The sequence below is a fragment of the Psittacula echo genome (assembly GCF_963264785.1).
Source record: "Psittacula echo genome assembly, chromosome: 3".
Lineage (NCBI taxonomy): Eukaryota > Metazoa > Chordata > Aves > Psittaciformes > Psittacidae > Psittacula > Psittacula echo.
In genome coordinates this window covers 14,317,954-14,342,192 of record NC_137736.1, presented here as the reverse complement: position 1 = coordinate 14,342,192, position 24,239 = coordinate 14,317,954, and positions in this window count along the sequence as shown.

Genomic DNA, 24,239 nt, shown 5'->3' with positions numbered 1-24,239 from the left:
AGAAGAAGAAAAGTAGATCTATTAAAGTAGGTCTATTCAGTGCAAAGAAAAGGCTCAAGGGCCTTGTTAATGAGAGAATGAAAGATCATGAGAGAGAGAATATTTCACTCCTAGGTCACTAGTTCAAATGCAGACTAGCTTAATAGCGTAAGTTGTTACCATCTGACAGCTGTTCCATAATCCATGAGAAATGGGAAATTGTCACCATCTAGTATCTTTGGCATCTAGATCTCTAAATGTTGACATCCTACAGACAATCATAATTTGCATGGGCGTATTAATCGTTTGTTTTACCCTTGCAGACTCTGAAGTGGAATATTACAATATGGTATGTAAAGAACATTTGCACTTTCTCATTCTTAAAATATTGCACTGTGGGACAAAGTTAAAGGATATTTGAAAGCCGCTGTGAGAAAGGTATCACCTACTGCTGCTATTTGCAGTCCTGAGTTCTTTTGCATAATTGATTGAGGATAGCAATGATGATCAGCATCAGGCAACACAAACCCTTTCTTTAAATAAGCTTTACTAGGAGTTTTTGATGAATAAATACAGTGCAATAATTCCAAATTTATTTTGAAAAACTAACAGATTAAAAAAATAAAAATTTGAAGAAATTCAGCATGAATGTGTTTCCTTTCAATTCACAGCCCTGAGGTGATGGTACCTATTCCAAGTTGTAGCTTCTAAAATTCTTAGTTTACAGCATCATGTATTTTGACGAAAGTTAAGAACAGCACATTTAAAGAGATGTAGTATTGATATAAATACAGTGATCAACTTCATATTAACAAATTATTGTATTTTTGTTCTGCAGTCCTTCAAACAGTAAAATAAGTGTGTGTCTGCATTATATGTATCAGTTGACCACAGAAGAACAATTACATTAGGATTTATAGTCTTAGATTTTAATAGGCAGAAAGTTTCAATATTTACTTGAAAAATTCTTGGACTTGATTGTGGAAGATTCCTTTTTTTAAAAAAAGGCAAAAAATTTAAAATTAATAAAATAAAAAAAAACAAACAACTTCTTTGAGTAGGATTCAGCTTTAAAATACAAAGTGAAAAATACTGTAATCTGTTCATGCTGTCCTTGTAATCTGCTGTGCTTGAAAGATTTGGGAATTTGAGTGTCTATTCCATCCGTCAAACTACAGCAATCATAGATATAAAGTGGGTTAAGATTTATTTTAAGGCTTCAGATTTGTTTAGGATTGGCGTACTTTATCAGTTTCTTAATGATCCAAGGCCACAAGCATTATTATTAACACTGCCAAGCATCTGTACATCCTTCAGACTCGAACAAGCCTTGTAAGTGTTCAGTGCTTGGCAGTTCAGACTGGCACTCCAGGAGTTTAATTTTCATCCACACATTTGTCTGACTCTTTGGTGCATCTTGTAAAGTCTCATCAGGTTAATGCAAACCCAACCCAGCTGCTAGGAATAGGGAAGCATGATTTTGAAGAGTTTTTGTTTGTTATAAAACATAAATGATGCATAGTGCTCATATGTTTGTAAGGGAAAAGAGCATCCCCTCTGTCAAATGGTAAAGCACATGTGAGCAGCTGCTCTTCATATGTAAGTAGAAGCCAGATGTGGTAGAAGGTTGGTCATTTAACAGTAGTTAACAACAGACATTAAAAACTTCATTAAAATAAAAAATGCAGCCAATACACTAAGAGAACATGGAGGTTAGTGAGCATAATCTAGATACGATTTAGTTATGCTGACTTTTGTTAACCAAATTGCTAAATTAGCAACTGTTTTATATAAATGTAAGCAGTTATACTGTGCTCTGGCAGTTCAACAACCATTGTGAAATATTCGTTTAATAGTAGGTTTTGGTTTGGTTTGGTTTGTGTCAGAATATAATGAGAATTTTAGACTCTCGATTTTCCAATTTTGCCATTTAGTTAACTTTTTTTTTGAGGCACATGCTTGGAAGGTTCTCCTTGGTACTGTCTCTGGATAAAAAGACTAGAGAATTCCTTAGCTTAAAAATGACTGCAGCTTTCAGTTTAAATATGCAAGTTAGATTTTCAGCCTAGCTAGGTATATAAGAATCAGTTTCTTACAGTTTTTTAGTGCCCCAAGACTCAATTGCAAAGAGGATGCAAAATGAAAATAGGTGATGATGATCTAAGTAAAAGAAAGTATTTTTCCACAGGCATTTGTCCCTGAAGATGAGAGATAAAGCTCACAAACAAAACCCAGTGTTAAAGCTTCTTATTTAAAGTGCTCTGTTTTCACTTTTGATTTAATTTTCAAGATGCAAGCTCAGTTCCTTCTGATGTGATCACGTAGCCTGTGATCACATTAGAAAAATGTGATGTGATATACAGTCAACTGATGGAATTACTGTTGTTGTTTATTGTGACTTGAAAGCAGCAGTAGGTACTTATTGCATAATGAATAATTTTTAATGTTAATGTTTTCAATGTATTTTATTTATATTGCCAGTGCAACATTTTTTTTTTTTTAGCTCAGTTTTTGGCATGGGTCTGATAGGTCACGTTTCAGAGCTCGAGGGTGATGTACTGAAGACGATAACGTTCCCTTAAAGTATTTCTTCTCTTTGTCATTTGTAAGTCTGACAAAATTTTGTACATCATTCTGATATATTGCTTAGAGACGTCAGTGAGGTATTTATACTGTTGCACATCAACTGATATATACACAGTCATGTGTGTACTTGCATATATGGTATGTTTTGAGAAAAGGCATTAGCTAAACATTCTGGAGATACTAATTATATATCACTAACTTAATGCAAAGTTGAAGGAAGTGATGTTTCTAGGTGAGATTCACCTGTCAAGGTATACTTTACTGTCATTTCCTTGCTACTTTAGCATTCTGTTTTAACAAAAGTGAAAACTATGCTCAGATATATGTCCTTCCATAGGATTTGAGGTCAATTTTTGTGTATGGAAAGCCAATTGCAAATCTAGGATAGAGAGTTTTTCTGATAAATGCTGCGTGTTGGTTTAGAAACAAGGAACCATCTTCTTTTATTTTGCAAATAAAGGTATCTGCAGTCAGGTAAAAGGAGGCAAGTTTGAGAAGAATATGTGTCTAGTACTTTGGAATAAAATTTTAATGAACAATACAGACTCAGCAGGACAGACTGGAAATTCAGTATTGTATTATGCCCTCTATATAAACCTATAAGCAAAGTGGACTCAGTGCTTTTTAAAATATACTCTTTAAGAAACTGCTTGAGACCAACACTTCTGAGGTGCAGTGTGGCATATTGTGTTGAGCATGTGTGTATGTAGGTTTGGCTCACTGGTTGCATTCCAAACTGAGCAAATAAAGGCAGAGATCACAGTACGCAGTTAAAACTATAATCCAGGATATACTGGAAATTGAAAAGAATTTTGCGCCTTGAATGATTGAAGGAAAAGGTTGTAAAAGAGCAGAAGTTGCAGGCTAAAAAGAAAAGCTAAAAACAGGAAAAAAAAGATTGAGTTTTCACCTACCTCAGTTAAAGCATACAATTAATATTTAAGTTCCTAATTGAAATTCAATCTATTCTTTTAAATAATTTGAGTATTAATTGAATTGAAGCATTGGACAGTGTAGTTTGGATGATTTTTCTCAATCTCCCTGCATTCAACTTTTTTTTTGTAATTTATGTACTTGCAGATATAACAAAGATTGTAGTTTATAGCTTGCTATTGATTAAACTCCTTTTCCAGTTGATTTAATTAGGTCCTTTGCTCCCTGAAAATCTGATCTGAAGTTTAGATATAGATACATTGCTTCAGGCATTCAGGCTAAGGTGATGGAAGGAAGCAATGTGCCCATTGTCAAGGGCTTGGAATGGGGAGCAGTGGGGGAAGCCAGGCAGCAATCAATCAGCGCTGTGTGCCTTTAATAGAAAACTCTCTAGTGCCGAAATTTCTATTGGGAACAGTGAGATGCAAATGAAAGCATAGATAGCTGTATAAATGCAGATAGAGGGGGAGCTTTAGCAAATTCTGTACGTATTTATATTAAGTCCGTACAGGTTGAGGGTTGTGGTGATTTTTGTGGTGGTGGTTTGTTGGTTTTGGGTTGGGTTTGGTTTTTTTTTTTAACACGATTAAAAAGAGAAATCAGAGCAGGCTAGAAGACCTGCATTATCAAGGCATGATATATGAGTTTTATGTACAGTTATTCTAAATGGATGCAAGGACATTCCTAGATGTGTGTGACCTATTGACCATCTAGAAAGAGGGCAGTACTATAAAGGAAGATCTACTGATATTACAGTAAAAATAATTTCAATCTGACAGCAGTTACTTTTGGAAGCATGGCAAGTGATGAGACTATAGTTACTCTGACCACTGCTTTCTAGCATCTCAGAGCCTCTGTGGAGACTGTCTCTCCTGTATTAAAGATATTAATTTCTCAACTCATTCTTTCAGGAACAAATATGAAGCAGTCTTTGTACTCTCTATGTATTTTCCTATGGGCTAAGTAGCAACAATTCCGTATACATATGTGGGATATAACCCTAGCTCTAGAATAGCGATTTCTTACTGCATATTTAAATTAAGTCAAAATAAGAAAGATCAAAATAAGATTACTATATTTCCTAAAAGTATTTCAGCAAGTTTCTTAGATCAGTAGGCTGTGTACTTTCAACCTAAGTGTAAGTCATTTCAGATTCTGATTACCCCTATTAAATGCTGAAATTTATATGATAGGGTATAAGTCTGAGCTCACTTAAGAATTTCATGTACAGTAACAGATCTGTAGGCAGGCTAGGGTAAAGCAATGTGAATTGATATAAATGGCTTCAGCAGAATTATGGGTATTAATGCTATAGTGTAGAATGCCTATCAAGGAAGATGATCTTCCTTACTTCAGGCAATGTAAAGTACATAGACATTATCCTTTGTTTCTCAGAGAGTAGAACTTGAAATGTGAAAGCTAGCAAATCTTCTTTTTGGTGAGGTGTCAAGCAGAGAATCAGGATTAATGAGCCGCAACAGTGGGGGAAAGGGAGATTGTTTTCACATGAGTTTGTAGTTGGAACATATGCATAAAAGATGAAATATGTTCAAACTTTAGTAGTTGGCTGCTAGTTCAACCTCCTGCTGAAGGCAGGATTAACTTCAAAGTTCACATTCTTGATATTTTGTTCTGTTTTGTGGCTATTAAAATAAGTGTCTTGACTCAAACCTGAGGTGAGTTTTCAGAATTCAGTGGGCAGGAGGGAAAGGTTTGCTTATTTCTGCTGCCCAGTGCTATACTAACAGTCTCTATCTATTTTGCCAAAATATGCCATGGCCACATAACAAACTGGGGGAGGTCAGAGGAGATAGAGAGAAGGTCCACCTGTCTCAAGCTCCTTTAAGGAAAACATGAGAGGGATGTGTCCAATGATGGTGGATGAGCCAAGTCTTTCTATTTCTTTGAGTCTTATTTCCCTCCTTTGCTAAGCACAGTGATGCGTATACTGACACAAAGCACAGCAGAGGGAGGTGTATGGTGCTTCCTGGAAGAGGAAACAATCCCCTGGGCTGGAGCTATCCAGTAGGCACATTCCCACATCCTAAACTGTGGCAGGGTTTTGGTTGCAGGTGTAAACTTTTGTCCCTTAACTATCTCAGCTCTTGGCTACCTGACAATCTTATCACTACACAGAGTGAACTCTGAACAAATAAATAAAAGAAGGAAATATGCACAGGCATAAGGAACAATGGCAATTTTTTCATGTCTGATCATAAAATGGGGGCTAGTGATGATGTGAGGTGTGCCTTGGAACCTTTCCCTGCAAATGTCCAACAAGTGACATTATGAAAGATTGTTTCTAAGAATTTCCAGTTATTCACATTTATGATATTCATTTATTTATTTTTAGTTTTTCTTTTTCACTGAATTATGGAGAGTTGAAATATAAAAGTGCAAATAAGAGAAATTCTTACTAACTCTAGCTTTTGATTTGCATCTTCAAAATGCTGCTTTGCTTGCTCTGGGTTGTAGAATCTTATAAAACATCTCAAGATATTTTGGTATTTTAGTTTTCATTTGCTACAGTTACTACCAGACAGTTATCCAGTCTCAGTAAGGATTAACCATTTCCCTAGGGGAAGAGAGGTGAGTTTATGAACATGGTGGGGAGAAGATTGATTCGTGACAGATTTTGCAAGTAGTTTAGAATTGTCAATGCCAGCCATAATTGGAAAACAGGTTTACTTTTTCTACGGAACTTTTAAAACTTATTCCTGTAATCAATTGCTGTTGACACCCCCCAAACAAACAAACAAACCAAGAACAAATCAAACAAACAAAAAGAATTTACAAACAAAAAAACCCACGCAAACCCAAAATGCATCTTTTGTAGAGGCTGCGTTCTATGTTCCCATTTCTATTCTTAATACTTCAGAGACCATGTCACCTTCTGTTAGGCTTGCAGGTCATTGATGTTTCAGAATATCAAACTGGCATCTTCTGACCAAGGAGCTATCCTTGTGACTTGAATTTTACCTTGAGTCATGTGGAAAGCATTTAAAAATCTTCTGAGAAGATAAATGTTGCATTCAGGTTTGAATTTTATTGCCAAAATGCCCATGTTAAAACAAAACTCAACATGCTCTTTATTTACTTTTCAGGATGTCTACAACAAAAATAATGTCTCTTACAGATCAATAAGTATTTGGAATATCTTTTGGAAAACAAATAGGTCTTGGAAGATGGGACAAAATATGTCAATCACATTACACTTACTGTAGTTTGTATTACAGATATGTACAGGTCTGATACATGGATTCAGTATACTCCTACTTACGCTTACTGCCTTTGTGGTTCAGGTTGCATCAGTCCCTCTTTCTTTCTAGGTACCTGTGCCTGGCTTATCTACACTCCCTGGTACCAAATCACTCCCTGGCCCTAAGTGATATGGCACAAGTGGCTGAGCAGTTACAGATGTGCTATATACAAATATACTAAAGATGTCCATGGGTGAGCATCTGTGGTATATGTACCACAGATTACTTCAAATGGTATGTGGTGTGATTATGACCAGGCAACTAGAAGCAGAGGTTACAGACTGACATAGGAAATGCGGATTGATCTGAAGCAGCTTAAAAAGACTATGGATACACTTGGCCCATGAAAAATTTGGAAAGACTGCTGCTGTTTCAAATCTTCCTGTAAGACCAAGCTAGGTATCACAGAAACTGAATGCTGCCGTGGCTTTCTCGTAAGAAAGTGCTTCTTAGAGGCAGTGTGCTGTAGTACGATTTTGTGCAGTACTTCTTCACATGCCCTAAAAAATTCATTTTCGTGGGTTTATTTCCTTCTGTTTCTAAATTAAACCTATGTCTTAATGTGGACGAATACTTTCATGTCTCCATTTTAATTCTGACAGGTAGAAGATAATTAAATTTAATAGAAATTTAATTTAACATCCAAGGAATGTGCCGAAAAGTCCATACTCTTACTCCCACAGACTTGCAGCCGAATTTTAGGACTCTCTGGAAATGAGCTAGTGTTGTTACTGGCAGTATTTATTGTCCTCTTTCTTATGATGCAGTGCAAAGTAACCTGGGCTGGGTATCCAGCAGCATCTGTGGGAACTATACTTACTGAAACATAACGGGAATAATGGGAAGAAAGTAGTCTCTGAACTTTTGGACATATGTAAGAAAGTATGACATCTAGCATGAAGAACCATGAGCAAGTTGACGCTAGTGATATTCCCATGTGGAAAAGTGTATTGTGGTCATGGTTACTCCTTTTACCATGTGACCTAAGGAAGATGCATCTTGTTGGTCACAAATTCTCTTTCATGAGAAACTAGGACATGTTGCTTAGAATATAGGTCATTTCAGTATCCCTTACTGTCTGGGTCTCTTGATTACAACTTTTAACAGAAGTGGGCCCTTGAGAGTCGTGGTCAAGATATACTTAGCAGAAGACCTGGCAAAGCAGTTCTGGTTGTATATTGTTATGACCTTAATCCTCAAGTCTCTACTCAGTTCAAATGCCATTTCAGCTAGCAACAATTAAAAGGAGAGGAGTACATGCCGTTATACGAAAGATGATATCAGATGATTAAGGCATGTGCTGGCCATTTTATTCCATCTTTGAAAATGTGCTGAATTAACACTTTTGACAAATTTCTTAGTGTTTCATCCCTAAACATATATCATGTGAATCATTTTTGGCTTCAGTACTAGAGTTTTTTGTCCAGGATGCTTAATAATACATATTGAAAAGGGCAATTCATATTTCTTTGATAACTAGAGCTTTGGATTCAGTGGTTTGTTTTCTTTTAACTGCAGGCTGTAGGTAATGCATGATTTAATAAAATTGCTTGAGCATTCCCTTCTGAGCACTGATCATGGTAGAATAATACAAATGATTGATGTTCACTTCCTTTACAGTAACCCAAAAAACCTGATCACAGTATCATAAAAAAGAAATAGCATTTTATAGCAGCAATCAAATTTGAATGAAAGCTAATGAATTAAAGGAGGGAGTTTTAGTACCTCTTTTAAGGAAAGATTCCGAGTATTTTATGGGATGCATTTATATAGGCTTTAATTTAGGGTCCCTTTTATAAAATAGATAAGATAGTTTTTGCTGTCACATTTAGTTTTTATCAGAAACATTCTAATAGCATGGTTCACTAAATAACAGGCTCTGATATTTTGATTAGAATAATCGAATATTGCTTTATTTTCTAGTGTGAACTGAATATGTAAAGGAAAGAATAAATGTATTTTCTCTTGTGGATAAAAAAGAACTCTGCTTTTTTTTTTTTTTTTTTAAACAGAAGTAATTTCATTATACATAAAGCTTAGCTGTGGAGGCTATTGAATACTTTCCTCATGAGGTTTGTTTCATTGTGCTGTGCTCCTTCACACGTGTATCCCCTTCCATCCAGAAAGTAGAGAATTATTATTAAGAGTCTCTGACAAGTTCGAGTTGTGATATGACCGTGGCTTCAGACCATGACCAAATAGTAATTTAGTTTGGCACAAGTGCCCTCAGTGGCAGTTCCTCCCTTCCTCTTCTATAGTCATGGCTGTCTAATCTTATTGTGTCCTTCATGCTCCCTGTAGCATTTATGAAGCTAACACATAGACTCAGTGAAAAACTTATCCAATAAAAAGAAAGTGGCTAGCTTGCTGGGTGACTACAGGAATTATAACATCGCCAGAAGTGAGCAAACAGCTAGGTGGATGGTCTTTTTTTTTCCACTTTGAACTTCTACATGTAGAAAACAAAACCTAGTAATGCTGCTAGTTGAGAGCCTAGGGAGTAGAACAGCCCAGTCCACCAAATGAACTGCTGTTGTCATTTTAATATCATGGGTGGTTTGTTTTCATTTGGACTCCAAGGGCAAAATTTCCTATTTAACAAAGCCTCTAAACCACACTGTTGCTAGAGAGGCAGTCTTCTCGCCCTTCTGCATGCCCTGGGGTGGAAGTGGATGAACATGGCTGAGGGCCATGGCCCGCGAACCACTCTTCACATCATAACTTGCTGTTTCAGAGCAACATGGGGAAAGGTGTTTCTCCCAGTATATGAATGTCCCTCTGTGACATTAAGTACATCAAATTTAGTTCAGAACAGGCTGATGGAAGATCAACAGGTAGTTCACTGTGTTTGAGTCAGTTGTGAACCACTGTTGCTAATTTGCTGCTGTCTCAGGGCACAGAGCATGATCTACATGCATTGCCTCTGGCTAGCAGCGTAAAAGTATTTTTTCTGTGGTTTAGCACTTTCTTTTTGTTCATTTAACTCTTGGAAAACTTTGATTTCTAATAGTTTATTCATTAAAATTACACTGTGATATATAGGTGGGGAGTCCTAGGCAGCAAAAATCAGGAAAGAATGAAACATTGCTTTTCTATATTTATTATGGTTGGCTTTAAAATTGTGATTTCAACTGTTTGATAATTATCTGTATACTCTCTGTGCATGAATTATTAGAATTTATGGTTTTAATATATATGTTGATAGATGTTCTATTCTTCCCAGTGAAGATTCTATCTCACTGTAAGACACACAAATGATGTAGACTGGAATGTAAAATTATTGTAAGAAGAGTGACAACATGCAATCATATGCATTGTTTATACACACATACATGCTTTATATTAATAGTTACTTATTTTGTTACTATCGTAGTATTAAGCATCTTAAACTTGACGGACATTAGTGAACTAGTCTTACAGTTAGGTGTACCATTGAGGAGGAGGTTCACAGAGATTATTTTATGCCAAAGGCATGAAATGAAATTAAATTTTAAACATTTATGGGAGAAAGAGGCAAAGCTGTATATAAATTAGATGGTAGCAGAAGCAGCAGAATTTAAAATGTCAAGAGAAAAGAGGAGGGGAGGAAAAAAGGACAAAGTTAAGGAATGGTATGGGGAAGAAAAAAAAGGTGCATGAAACACAAGAACGTGGCAGAAGAATTGCAAGAGTGAATGAGTGTGTGAAATTGTCCAATTTCAAGATACTTAGGGGCTGATGTGCCATTGTCAGAGAGAGAAGCTTTTGTAAATGTTCATGTGTCTAATAATAATCTGCATCTTTAGATGCATGAGTGCTTACAAAAATGACCCGTATCCATTTAGAATCCTAAATGGATTCAAGGATCTTTGTTTTTTAGGCTATTTCATGCTTTTGGAATTTTTTACCCATTGTGATGAAATCTAAATGGAGATAAAACTAAAAACCTGCATTTAGAATAGGGTGAAAGGGATTGGTTGATACGATGTAATGGAGCTTGAGAATAAATGAATCAAAATGAGAACCAAAAGCTTAAGTGAGCATTTAGCTGTGCAAGCAAGAAGGAAGAAAACTATCTTTAATGTGTAGAAGAAGCAGCAGAAAGACTTATTTAAGATCTGGATTAGGAAGGCCTAGGGAAAGGTGAAATAAAAACTACATTTATTACAGGCTTGAGTGACTGGGTGATGCTGGTGATGCAGTGCTTGTGTAGGAAGAGGAAGAGGTCAAATTTGGCCAGGCTAAGCTGATGGCATACCAGCTAGGTGAGGTATCAGTGAGGTAACTGAGGTAGGAGATTAGGTAGAAAAAGAAAGGTCAGGAGTGGAGAAGTTAATCCATGATTTGTTAATAAAGCTGTTTATGTATTCTGTTTAGTGAATAGTGTCATTAAGTCTGTATCAGAATCTCAAAAAAAAAAACCAACCCAACCCAAAGCCACTGGTGGTGACTAGATATTTTTTAATAAAAGGTGCATTTATTGCAGGTTTTATGAGCTGAAGATAGATCTGCGAACAGAAGTACTTTTCATATATTCTATTATTATAACACTGGATTTGATTTATGTTTCAGTGGAGACAGTGATCCATTAAAATAAATTACGTGAATGTTTGCCCAGCAGGTCAGATTGACTTTCATATGTGAAATTTAGAGTTTTAGAGTTACAGTTAGACTGACAGGTCTCACTAAATGAAAAGCAGTAAAACTATGCTGTGTCATTCCTGCACTGTTTTCTTTCTTCCCTTCTAGTACTGTATTCTTAATCTATTGTGATACATGAAGCATACAAATCAGTTTATTCCATTTCAGATGTTCAGAGAATACATATATTTTCTATATGATATATTCTGTATTATGAAAAACTAAAACAGATGCTTTACCAAGTACAGAGTAAACAAACTGTTTCAAGATTGTGATTATTTAGTTGGCCTAATTTATATGTAAATGTGAGCAATGCTATTTTAGATTAATGCAGCAAATTGCTGAAAGAGGAGTCTCATAAATATCAGCTTTTGAAGACTGGAGTCTAATATTTAAACAGGAAAAGGTTGGTTGTTTTCAGATAAATTTGATATTTTGAATGCCACTTGAAAACTGGGTGTTTTTATTTCTTACCTGGGACTGTTGGTTTTCAAACTCTTTTTCAGGAGCTCTGGATTTTCTGTTTTTTCACTGTAATCAAAGCTGCTGTAATTTATACATGCACTATATTTTTATTTGTCTTAATTTTCCTGGCCTGTAGGGGTAAAGCAGCATCTATTGCTTTGAAGAATGCTGTCAACTTGTCAGTCATGAATTATTTTGTATTTTGTTATGTTTTATCTGTAAGAGTATTTTTAAGCTGATTTTACTCAGGGAGGGGAGTAGAGAGTTATTTTCTATAGGCATTCATAAGGGTAAATTTTTGTCCCAGTGTACTGATGAAGGTGCTGTCTTCCAGAACATACATTAGATCATATCCCAGTGTGTATCCTTGCTGGTCTTTGTCGTGCTCTTTCTCCCTGACTTCGGTTTAATTTTTTGTTTCATCAAAGGTAATTTCAGACAAGAACTTTAAATGTCAGGGGAGGTAGTGTTTGGTTTATGAAAATGAGATTTTGATTTGTCATCTGCTGGCACTTCAATTCATGGCTCTTGAGCTATTTGAGTGCTTTGCATAAGCAAGGTCTTTGTGGAACTAGGAGACACCTTGAGGAACTGAGAAATGATTTCGTATGGCAGCATTGCCTTGGCACAAAGGAAAAAAAACCTTGTTATTGTAATTATTACACACTTACTTGGGAGGAACTCTTTATAAACAAAAGGTATAAACTATTGTGCAAAGACCAGGGTAGCTGTTGATTTTGTGCTTATGAAATAGATCATCTCATGGTAATGACTTTAGTAAAGAGTCAGCAAAGTTTGACCAAGTGTTAGGTAGCTGGTACTGGGAAAGAGGTATTAGTAAAAGAATGCACACAGACTGACATAAAAGAAATTGGAAGAATACCAGGGAATAATTAGATATTTTTTTTTTCCCCAGATACTGACATTCTTGAGTTGCTGTGTGGTTATGCAAAAGCAGCTTTGTCAGTATAAATTATTTATGAATTATGATAATATATTTTTAGAGGTTTCAACCCCAGTGTTTGCTGTGCAAAGTACTGTCTTACACTATAAGCACATGAATTCATCCTAGTGCATACTCATTTCCCTGGGAAAATAGTTTTAGCTGTTGCCTTTGTCTAGTTAAAAAGTTTAGGGATGTTTTGTATTCTGTAGAGCATGCTCTTTGTGATACTCAACAAATCTACTGTTTGTCTCCCAGTACATCTTGGAAATCTGCAAGGTAGATTGAAAACAAATTAAGTATCCATTTTTCAGGAATTAATGGAAAGTGTTTTGCGATATAGGTTGTGCAGATGAAAGGAAGGATTTAAAATAAATTTTCCTCTCACTAGTGTGAAAAGAACTGGAGAAGAGTAGCTCTGAATCAGTTTAATGTGTGCAAGGAACATGACTTCAAGGCATGTTATGAACCTCTTCATTAGTACTGATTAATTCATCTGACTATATAAATAATATGCTCAAAGTGTGAGTAAATTTACATTGTGCCATATGACCATTTAATCTACTGCATTTTTTCACACTGGTTGCGGCATTAGAGTGCTGCAGAGAACCCTACCTATGAAATCAATGTGGATAGAGGTCTTCAGACTTATCTGAAAGGAGGGTAAAGAGAGGGGGCAGAAAGGCAAGGCAATGGAAATAAAAGAACAAAATTATTACTTTAAAAAAGGTAAAGGGGTAAAAGTATCTTAAGTCAGGTTTTGTTTGGTTTTTACAGTATCCTCCTTTGACTAAGCTAATGCTGCCTATTTTTTTGGGGTCCTAGAAAAGCAATATTACCTTCCAAAAGTGTCTGTAGCGCCTCTGAAGGCATGCATAATTTTCGCTAACATCTAATTAACGTTCTTGATTTCAGTTTCCAGTTCAGAGAAAAAGTATGCAATTGTTTCCTTGCTCCACTGGTATCTTATTTCTGATAGCATGGGGCTTGTTAGAAAATGAATTCCATTTTATTTCAGGTATTTTCAAAGAGACAGCTCCTTCAGTGAAAGAAAATCAAATCTTTCTCTGAAGTCAAAGACAGAAATGCTTCTCTTGAATCACTCTTAGCCTTTTAAAAATTACACTGTCACAATGCCTGCGAAGTAATCACACCTCTAAAAGTCCCAGACTGAGAGAACTGTTTAAATGAAATATGCAGAAATACAGCTGATTATTAAGTCATGAATACGTAATTCTGTGGATTCAGCCTTTTTCTTTGTTTGTTTGTTTGCTTTCTTTTTACCCCTACCTAATTATTCATCCATTACAAACTATTTTGGTCATTATGGTTTACTGCTAGGAAATCAGTTGTCCATGGCTATAAATTTCCAATTGTCTGTTTCTGTCCAGCTCAGGAATATTTAAGCTTCAATCTCTGAAGGTTTAAGAGCTCGCAGTTTAGTTATTTGGTCCATGTTTTCAAATTCCTGCTGATGTGACGGAATTTGGTGATTTAAGATGTTTTATTTTCTTGCCCATCTGAGAGTGATTATACAGCAGTTCCTCTATTAGGAAAGGTCATACCAGTTATGTCAGGCACATCCATAACTTTAAAAATATGTTTATAGCTGGTGCCTGTTGTAGTTACAAGAAGCGTGATACATGTGTGAGCATCTGATTGTGCATCTGACAGATACAAAATGCGTGAGGACCTGTGCTAGAAACTGGGAATCTGTCAAAGTACTAGACAGTTAATATGAACTTTTAGTATATTAAATATTCTGACAAAATGATAATCCTTTGAGCTGAATGTTTTCTCTCAAGAAAGTTCATTGCATCGATAGGAGACTATATGAATGTAAATTATTGTCAGGCTTTGGTTTACTGTAGCTGAAACTCTGGAATTTGTTATTGAGAGACATGGGGGTTTTATGTTTGCTCTTGTATGTAAGTGTTATTTCAAATTTTGCAGCAGAACTAAGTTTGAATAGCTTTTCTGAGATATAAACCCTTCAGTCTCTTTTTGGTTTCGTGGTCAGGAGATTTTTTTAGGAGCTTTATCCTTCTAATTTGTTTTTTTACAATAATACTTGGAAACAAAACTTAAAGCACACACCCTTGTTTGCTGTACATCATATACTAATGGACACTAACAGCTTTTCTGTTTCTGATAGATGGGATTAATGGTCTGGGAGCATCATCACAGAGAATACTCAATCTACCAGTTTGAGTTCTTTCTACTGTTAGCTCTATAACAGATAAGTTCAGATCTTAAATTATGTTCCAGAACTGATGAGATGATTAAAAATATGCTGTAAAGGATTTTCTTAAAAGGAAAACCAAGGAGGAAGAGGGGAGGGAAAGAGGGGATAGTATTTTTTTTTTAGGAGTGATCTGCATTTTCAAATGAATACTTAGATTATGAGGGAAACTCCTTTTGCATATCCTGTTCTAAATAAAATTTAGCGCGGTTTTAAAATATATTTTGTCTGAGACTTCAATTAGATTAAAAATGAGATTTTGGTTCTTGCCTCAGATTCTCTCTTCCCAGTCTCAGCAGCTGTAGAAATGCAATTACTTTAAATCATTGGTTTTCTCTCGGTGCTGGACTCCTGGTTTAAAATCCAATGGGAGCAAAATTGGCAGTGAGATGTCAAAGTCTTCTTTAAGTATGAAAGCTACTAGCTGTGGTCCCGAAAAGGCTGAGTTAATAGTACTCCTCTCACTTGCAGGGAGAGGCTCTTGATGCCTGCTGGGATGTGGACAAGACAGGGCTTTCCAGAGGGGCAGCCAGTCTTCAGCATGCCCCTCAATGTCAGCTCAGCTACTTGCTGCCCCACACTGCTGCTAAATGCCACAGCCTCATCTAGGAAAGCAGAGGAAAGGATTGCTATTAACAACCATAATCACCTTATCAGATCAGTTTCATTTTCAAAGGGATTCTGCTACTCTTCCAGTATCTTCATGAAAGCCGGCATCTTCTTCTTTCCCCCCAGGGAGTTCACATTTCACAAAAGTCTAAGCAAGAAGCGGACAAGGTTAAAAGTCCTTATATTGCTTAAGCTTCTCCTTTACTGGCAACCCGAGAAGGATGAATGTTGAATATTCTTTGAATCAACTTTGAAATTTAATATTCTTTGAATCCTGATGTAAATGTCTGTCTCTGAGAAGGCTCGTCGGTGGGGTAGGATCTGCAAATCTTTTCTAATTGTTCTTGTTCTAATTAAGGGCAAAAGCCGAGTTATTTTTCTTTCCCTCAAAGTTGAATCTCAAGAGAAAAATAATTTTGACAAGTCTTTTGCCTCCCCAAACGCTTACTGTTTCATAGTTTTGCAATAGAAAGCATTCCAGTTTGCTTTGTGTGCTGCGACTTTGTCTAGTATTCCCTTTCTTCATTTAACAGAGTTTTAAATTTATGAGGGAGCATTTACTGCCTCTGTCTGTCATGACAAATAGAACCCTAAGGAGCTTGGAGGCAAGATGAACAGAAAGCTTTCACCATGCACTGAAGCAGAGCCCAGACTTAAAATGACTAGCACTTGGGTCTCTTTCTTCTAAATTGTAGCTGAAGAGAGTTTATCTGAGAATTTTACTTCTAGATTTAAACACACTTTCACAACACTAGTTATGCCAAAGCTGTGATCTGAGGTCAAAGCTTAACTTTCAGATAAGCAAAACCCCAGGACTGCCCACTGAACATGGGCACCTGGCTGCTGGGAACTAAATGTTAGTAGAGTGTTAACTCTTCTCAGACAGCTTTCATTCACGTTTATGTGCAAGGTGAATAGTGGTGAATGCAGAAATGCTGTCACTAGCTGAGAGTCTGAAAGGAACAGGGTTTAAAACCGTCCCTTTGTTCTTGACTGTGTGTCATCACTACTGTTCCACACCAGACTAAAGGCAGCCAGCTTAGTTTAAATCTTTTTCCCCACACTGCAGACTCAACAGCCATTGACTGGCCTCTCTGATATTTATATGTAACATTTTTTTGGCCTTACTTTTAAACTATATGAATGGGATTTACAGAAGTGCATAGATCCATCCTTATTTCATTGCATTTGCAAAACTCCAATCAATTTATTCCAGTCTGGGAACAGAGGTCAGAAATATGTACTTTTGAGATTACAACCCTGGATCTGTTGTGTTTTTCACAAAGCAAACACATATTTCATAAAGCTTGAGGAATATATAACTTAGTCAATTTAATATCATTGAAGAATTATCAGTTATCTTCTGTTTCCCATCTGTGATTCTGATCTCTGCATCATTATGTTGATATTTCATGCTCTCTACTCCATTAATATTTAGGATATGTAATAGGGGCCAACACTTCTCCAAACACAAGGAATTACAGAATTAGCTTTTGTAGTGTACAGTGTAGAAATTCATCCTAGTTTGATAGCTAAGGCTATAATTGCTTAAAATGGTGTGCTTTTTAAGTTGGCAACACGATTGCAATAGAAATGAATGTAAAGCCCATTTCTTATTATACACATTATATATTAATAGAGACAAGGTTAGACTGAGTAGTGTACAAATACTTTCTGGAAAAATGAGTGATTTTAAGGACTTGAATATTTACCATTGTGGATTTTGGAATGTAATTGTTCTGCAGTATGCAGTCTTGTTTTATTTGAAAATATTTTAAGTCTCTGGTTAAATATTGATTCTGTTTACTCTTTGAACATTTATACATATTTTGTTTTCTCTGGGGACTTTCTATGCATTTTATCAGCTGAATAAATTAAGTAATTCACAAACCAACTACCTCTTGCTCTTGATGACTTTAGGGGACCTTGTCATTCCCTGTAGCCTTTTCTCAGGCCCAGCTGTGTGGCTCTGAAATCACTTGGCTGGTAATTAGGTATTTATCAGATTGTTTCTGAAAAGGGATGAGACAGTTATCTGACACAATTATCTTTGAAAATTGAATCCCTCTTTTCTGCTGAGGACATTCAAAAATACAGTGAGTGTTTAAAGATGAATGCCTTTGAAAACATCTTTTTTTTTTTTTTTTTTTTTTTTTTTTTCTTTTAAGATCAGGTATAACAGAGGAATCAAAATGGAATTAAATGAATGGTTTGGTTTTTTTAACCTTCCAGGCACTACGTTTTCTTTCTGTCAAATGTTGTTTCTTGTCATTGTGACTCTGGTAGTACATTTGACAACCACTTCTTCAAATGTCCACTACTTAATGTTTGAATATTATGTCTTAGGAATAAAGAAATTGCTAATCACATCAAGACATTAGATATGATTTTTTTTTTTTTTTTTTGCCTTTTCAATAGGTGATGACTATGTAGTTTTACAAACACAATTTGGAAACATGGTATTTTGTACTGGGAAATTTGCAACTGATAGGGTACCTAGATTTTTTTCCAAACACTCTCTTGAAAGTCTTGGAAGTTGAGACACAAGTTGTTGATTTAATATGCCAAAGGGCAAAAAAAGGTAATGCATCAATAATATTAGAAACTTCTTGTTTTATTTAGATCATTCCTTAGCTGTAGCTTCAAAAAGCACAAAGTTTTTAACATTTAAACAAGCTCTTAAGGTTTGTCTACTGAGCAGACACAGAGCTCATTCCACTGTTACTGAAATTGTCATAACTTTATATCGCAAGCATATTGTTATTATTTCGGGGAGATAGCATTGCTTTAGCAAAGTTCAACCTTCTTTGAAGGAACCTGTTTAAATCTGAACAGAAGATACTTTATTCTTGCATCACATGTGCAAAAGGAGTTTAATACAAATGAAAGATTGAAGTATCTGCTGTAATAGGTGTAGAGTATCACTTTATTTCTTCCTGACATTCATAAGTAGAAGTATTCCTAAAGGGAACTTTCCTTTTTACTTTTGCAATACTATTTTCCAGACTTGAGAAAAGACAAGAAAATGCTTTTCTAGCATGCATGATGCTGTCTTCAGAGTAGGTATACATCTAGATCTGATGCTTGGCAGTATTGTAATTTGGGTTCAGAATCATGATGGACACTTATTTCCTGGTTGTTGAATTGAAGTCAGAAAAAGAAAATCTCACTAAAACAGGGGAAAACATTTAAAAGATAGCAACCTTGTAGATAATCCGTGAATTCTGCTATAATCTTCATGCTCATGCAAATTCTTTGCAGGCAGTCTGCCTCAGTCAATGATCCAGCTACTAACCAAGAATTGATATTTTTTCGTTCCACTCCCTGCTTTATACCTACTTTTGTATATGGTGTCACCTTCCAAATCCCACTCTGAATACAGTTAATTTTTCCATGGGGTTTTCTCTGATGCTGTTACTACAGGATTTGCTTCACATTTGCTTGTTTATTGTGAAATAGTCCCTTATGCAACTGGGAGGCCCAGGTTGATTAGAGCACATACAACATATATATATGTGTGTATATAAAACATGAAATAGCATTTAAAAAACAAAACAAACCCCAAACATTCAGAAGTGCTGTGGTTTAGAGTTGCATGGAATGAATTAGTTGAAGCTTCTCAGGACTGAAGCTCTGTTCCTTTGGTAGGCTTTTTCACAGAGAAATTTGGTGGTTTACGAGTGAAAATTATGCCAGGCATCCTGGTTACAATTGGGAAGAGCAACCCAAACTGTTGCTTACCTCTAAGTCTGAAGCACAAGTAAGTTTTAGTAGATTAGACATGTCTCTGAAACTCAACTACCTCTTCTTACACAAGTGCTCATGCATGTTCCCATACACAGAGTATTTTGCACTTGTAAAGTTTTTAACTAAGACCTTAAGATCTTTTCTTATTTTCTTGTATGACTTCTTGAGAGTGATAATACTAATATCTTTACTTCTTCCCTCTCTTCCCACAGCTTTTAGGTAGATCAGCAGTTTCAACAAAAAAGCCTAATTAACAGAATGATATCACCTTCTGGATTTGAGGAAAGTTTTGTACAATAAATTCACCAGTAACTGTTACCAATTACTTCTGGCCTCTGAGTGCTCCCCTGAGAATGACAGAATAGAAAAGAGAGAACAATGCTCCAGCTCTGTGCAATATAATAGTTTACAAGTTAGAATTGATTTTTGCATTCCAGGGGAATAATCAGCCTGAACACAAAAAGCGCTGCGATGACAGGCAATGGCTTACGACATGCATGGTTAAGTGTTTGTATGTTCTGCATACATGTGGGATCACAAGGTAATTCCCCCCCAGAACACCACCATTCTTTTCATTTTTGACCATGCATTGAGGACTTTTCACAGGATTGCACACTTATCGAATTATAAATATATTGCTTCCCTATACAGAAATCATGTTCTGTTGCTCACTCTCTCACTTTTGTACTCCTCCCTGAGGAAAACATCTTTGTTAAAGTTATCTCTTATTAAAAATTTAATCTCAGTTCTTCTAGACAGACACATGAAGGAGCCATTAAAGACTAGCAGAATTTCTGGTAGAGAGATTGTTTATGAGGCTGAGACTGGTGGGAGAAAAGGTATTTCTTTTGTCATAGGTTTGACTCCTCTGAGCTTTCATGTGTAAACAGCATAGTAGAGGGGAATTGCGGTTTAGGCTACAGCCTATGTCGCATAGCACAATTTGTCAGGCTGATTTTGCTGTCTGCTGCAGTCTTTCAGTATAAGTGTGAATTATACTAGGTGAACTGTTCTGTTACTGCTTAGGCAGTAAATGCATCATACAGAGAATCCAGACAGTTAAAATCTAGGCACGACTGTTTTACATATAAGTTTCATATAAGCTGGCATGTTACTTACTAGCTTAGAAATGTAAATTGAGCACATTCAATCCATTACTACTATTATTACTTATTATTTTACTCTTGTTTTTTCACTGTATTTAAACCACTAACATATCCATAGCTTAAAATAAGTAAGGTATAAGTCTTGCATCATAATTATTAAAACTGGCCTGACAATTGCTTCTAAAAAAAGCAAATATTTTTGAATACTAAAAGATTAAACAAGATGAACTTCATGAATGTCTGCATGAATTGTCACTGAAATGATCACAGTCCAGATGTTTAGATGCTCTGTACTGATAACTACTCTGGTTTAAATAGATTTATGTATTTTTCTTTTTTTAGCTTCTTTGATCATAGTAGAGGTGATTTACTTTACAACCCAAAAGGAGCTTGCCAGAGTTTTTTCCCCTAGTTCATCAACCCTTGTCATTCTTGCTCCTAAATGGAAACAGTTGAGACAACGTATGGCAGTGCTTCCTTCTCATCCTCCTGAAACTCCAGATAAATTTAGCTTAACAAAGACAGGATGTTTAAAATAGTAAAAGGAAGTTCTTAATTTCAATGATGTATAACTTTACTGATGATAATGCACAGGAGGAATAAGTTCAGAAGCAGTGTCAGTCTAAGCAGAGATGACCAGATAACTAGATGTCCGACTGAGAGACATTAAGACTTTTTAACTAAGGGATTGAAAGCATGGGAAGGTCCATCCAATATCAGCAGGCCTAACAATGCCATGACAAGCTTTAAATACTTTTGGGTTCAAAATGAGTTAACATTGCTTCAAAAGGCAAATTTTCAATTTTTATTCCTTCCAGTGAAGTTTTGTCAGTACACTCCAAATTGGCCTTTAGGTACACAGCAAATAAAAATTCTGTCTCATTCTGTACGCAAGCAATCTTCAGCATATTATTAACGAAAATGCATAGATTTTTATAAAAGGAAGTTATTTTTACAGGTTAGAATCTTAATTACCTGACCTTTGTGTCCTTTTTTCTATTGAACACATTGTCAAAATCTAAAAAATTAAGCGGAGGTATGGATTTAAGGAAAACTAGCATTGGTTTCGGCTTGGTCTCAGTGTTGTTTCTTCTGCTGCAGAATGCTGCATTGGCAATAGTGATGAATAGCCTTACACTTAGGAAGTGGAAGAAAATAATTGATTAGACTCTTTCCCTGCATTTACCACAGTGCTTCTTTCCCCTCTGGGTTTGTGCAGTTTAATTTGCCATTGATTCTTTAATGATTATAATGTCATAGAGAAGCTAGCGTTTATCTTCATTGTGCACTCTGGACAGTGCATTGGAACTGAATCTTTTCATGCACATTCTGGCGTGGGTCTGCAGTCATTTGATACAGAATTAAGTGAGGTTTCAGTCCAGTTGAAGTTTATATATGGTGAGTGCATCTTACTTCTGGCAGCATCTAATTAGTTCCAGTCCTTAAATCTACAATATGAGTTATGTATTTCATTCACTAAAAGACTAATTGCAGAGAAGAAGCAAACACAAACATTTAGTTCAGCTTTTACAGTAAAAAAGTTAAATGTTACGGCATGGAGAAATATGTATATGAATAGAAGCTCTAAATACATGTGTCTGATACTTCGTAGGCTTTTAGTTCGTACTAAGGGAAGCAGTGTTTTACATTGACAGCTGAATTCCTTTGGTTGCAACACATTTCTGTGGGTTTCTTCCACTATAGTGTAGCCCTTGAATTGTGAGACTGTGGCAGTAGGCTATGATAAGAAAGATCTTATTTCTCTTCTCCTGAACCCAACTTCTATCTGAAAACATTTTCAATTCTGGTGACATCTTTTTCTACTTTATCTTTCCTTTGACAAGGCTACTATTTCAGAAGAAAGCACTATGCTCCCAATATAGAGCAGTAGCCTCCTATTCAGGATTGTTTTCAAGGTATATCTACAGGAATTGTTTCCAAACCATAGACTAAAAAGCTTTCTTTTCATATTAAAGCTATTTGGCTTCATTAAAGCCGTCTTGACTGAAATTTTCTGTAAGAATAATGTTTTTAATAACACTGAAATAATTTTGGGTTTTAGAATTACATATTATAGTTCAAACATAAACCACAGGCAAAATTAGAGGTCAGAAAGGTTGTAACAAACAAGCCAGGCAGGCATGGTCTGAGCTCTCTGTGGAGCTTTCTCTCCTATAAAAGGGTATTAAAAAGTAGTCATAGTTTACCAATTTAAGTAAATGGAAGTGAGAGATGGAAAAGAAAAAACTTTGGATTCATTCCTTAATATACAGGACAAGTTTTATAAAAATATGTTGCTGGGATCTCCCCGACCAGCTTTACTGTTATGGTGGGTTAACCTTGGCTGAAGAGCGGAATTTATTGCTGATTAAAATAGAGTAGGATGATGAGAAAGACATAAAAGACCCCCAGTGCCATGTTTTTCCTAGGCTCAACTTCACCCCTTCATCACCAACTACCTCTTCCCCCCAGCCTCATTTCCCTGGAGTGATGCAGAGGAATGGAGGATGGGAAGTTGAAATCAGTTCATAACAGCTCCTCTCTGCCTCTCCTTCCTCCTCACACTTTTCTACTGTGGTTACTTCACATGGATTGCAGTTCTTCAGGAATACATCTCCTTCTGCATGGGCTGTCCATGGGCTGCAGCTTCCTTCAAGGCATGTCCACCTACTCCAACATGTGGTCCCCCATGGGCTGCAGCATGGATATCTGCTCCATTGTGGTCCTTTTCCATGGGCTGCAGAGGAATTTATTATGTTACTTTCTGTTTTGTGAACCAAATTCAATGGGCTGCCTCATCAACTTTGCTTTAGAAACAACACTGAATCTTGTATTTTAGGGGCAGAAAGTAAAGATGAAGAAACTATAGGAATCTGAAGTCAAAGTGGTAAACAATTTTTTAAAGCAAATCTCTATTGCTGTAAAGAGAGAGAGATTGATATTTGAAAGGCCTGAAGTTGTAAATCCTCATTTCAGTTTTGGAGTCGTATCATGAATAGCATTTAGAGCAGCATGTAACACCTTGGCCATTAATTGCCATTAACTCTACCATTAACAGCTGTCAAGTTATTTGCAACAGAAGAACAGTCATACAAATGATAAGGCAAATTAAAAGAATGGGAATGGAAGGAACTGGTTTTCTGTGTGCAGTGCAGATATAGTGAAAATAATGAAGAAAAAGTATTTTGTATGACTGTGGTGTGTTGGTTCTGGGGTGATGCCAGGTATCTTCCAAAGCTGCTCATCACATGGTGTCTCTGCCACTCCTTCCTCTTCAGGGGAAAACTCCACACTCTTTCCCTGGTCCAGCGTGGGAACCCTCCCACATTTGACAGTCCTCCACAAACTTCTCCAATGCAGATCTTTCCTACAGTCTGCAGGTCTTCAGGAACTGCTCCAGTGTGGGTACCTTCCATGCGGTGCATCCTTCAGGAACAGACTGGCCCAGTGTGGGTCCCCTGCAGGGTTACAAGTCCTGCTGCAAACCTGCTGCAGCCTGGTTTTCTTTCTCCTTATGGCCACAAGTCCTGCCAAGAGCCTGATCCAACAGAGGCTTCCCATAGGGTCGCAGCATGCTTTGAGCATCCCCCTGCTCCATATGGGGCTCATGTTGGAGCCGGCTGGCACTGGCTCTGTTGGACATGATGGAAAATCCTAGCAGCTTCTCACAGAAGCCACCTGTGTAGCACCCCTTCTACCAAAACATCAGTGGATAAAGAACTGGCTGGATGGCCGCATGCAAAGAGTTG